Source organism: Neovison vison, chromosome 11, assembly GCF_020171115.1.
Source record: "Neovison vison isolate M4711 chromosome 11, ASM_NN_V1, whole genome shotgun sequence".
Lineage (NCBI taxonomy): Eukaryota > Metazoa > Chordata > Mammalia > Carnivora > Mustelidae > Neogale > Neogale vison.
In genome coordinates, this window is record NC_058101.1 from 95,286,812 (window position 1) to 95,288,604 (window position 1,793).

The window sequence follows — 1,793 nt, forward strand, 5'->3', positions numbered from 1 at the left end:
GAGTTTCTTAAAGCCAATAGTAAAATTATTTATTGGTTTAGTCTTACCTTTTCCTGAGCAAAGTCTCCCCCTCAAACAAAACGGCTAAGTCGTACTGACATACATGGTTTCAGATCTCACTAGGATAACCTCCAGTAGTCCATAGTAGCAGAAAAGCCCAGGTATGGTATCAACACCACGAATTGGTGGGTTTGTGGTGTTTACAATGCTATAAGCAAACATAGCACACAAACATATATACATCTCTCTCCCATAAGCATTAATTTAATTTTCAGAGATGGTACAGCCATGAAGTTCAAAAAGGAAGATAAATATCTTTCGCAGGTAATACTACTTTTAGGGATTTTCCCTAACCACAATGAAGATAGAATTTACATTACTATCTAGATGAGTTTTACTCCCTTCTTTAGATCAGTCTAAGAGATTTCCTGGTTCATACCACAACTAGTAGGGAGCATCTAGTTGTTAAAACCCAGAAACATCTCCTTCTTAACTCCTAGCAAGAACTTAGAAATTGAAATTTTACTTTACTATGAGATAGGCCAAATTTATTAATATTTAAAGAATGAGAATAAATCATGTAAGATTTTTTTTATCATCTCTTAATTAAAGCCAGCCACTAGGTATGGCAGTCCAGATACATAATTATTTGCAAATTATTTACTTCTTCTTTTCCTTACCTTCTATAAAATGAATTCAGCTGGGCTTAAAATGATCTTTAACTTTCAGAATTTACTGAAGAAAGAAGTATTTAAACTAAATTTAATCGAATTGATACAATCATGGTATATTATTTTAATTTCAGTAAAATGAGAATGTTGTAATTTCAGAATGATTTTAACAAGCAAAAGTTGTTCATTCAAATTTATGTAGTCAGCTTTGCGCAGTGGCAGTATCGTAGCCAATGAGGTTTATCCGAGGTGCGATTATTGCTAATTGAAATTTATGTAGATAGAGGTCATGCACTCATAACTCATATTTATGTGCTTATTATTTTCTTAATATATAAGCACTAGGATAAACACAAGTTTCTTTTTTTTTTAATGGGATGAATAGGACAATTACTTTTTTTCAGTAGCTTTCAGCCAATACGTGAGATGCACAAACTCTTACAGTGCAATGTAATAACCAAATCATGCTTGTGTAAAGGTGTTTTGAGAAGCTCTACAACCATTCTACATTGAGTTTGCATAAAGTGAAGCCAGGTAATAGGACTGTAGTAGGTTTGACCACTTGCTATGTGCTAAACACATAAGAAAATAGTTAAGTACATTAGTTGAATTTTATAATGGTTATTTTCAAATTTTGCTTTTATTTGGCTGTGCAAGGAAAATCTGGTAGGAAAAAAAAATCCCTTTTCTCTTACATTTCTGTACCAGTTTATTCCCACATGACAGCATAACAAAAGAAATCTTTCCCTTTAGGTTTTTCTCCTGCAATTCTAGGAGGACTGTTTGACCTTGTAATTCACAAGGTAAATAACTCAACTATAATGTGTTAAAGTTAATTAGCTACACTGTAATACCTCTTGAAAGGCATTGCCCGGCTTTCTCACACTTCCATAGTCTAGCTAAAGAATTCATAGATATATTAGGATAAGCATATCTGGCTCACCTACTTTGGTTTTCTTCCTTTATTCTTTCATAATATCTTAAATTGGACTTTTTGCCTTTTTCCTTTAATTCAAACCAATAAATTTTCTTCAATACACTGCTTTTGTTGCACTCCACGACTTTGCTTTTGAGTATTTTATTATTCTGTTCTCGCTGTTATTTTCTAGAATGATAGATTTA

General features: G+C 32.5%; 1 pseudogene; it reads left to right on the forward strand.

Moving 5' to 3' along the window:
• Positions 1-875: 875 nt before the first annotated feature.
• Positions 876-1,031, forward strand: LOC122890608 (annotated as a pseudogene).
• The last annotated feature ends 762 nt before the right edge of the window (positions 1,032-1,793 follow it).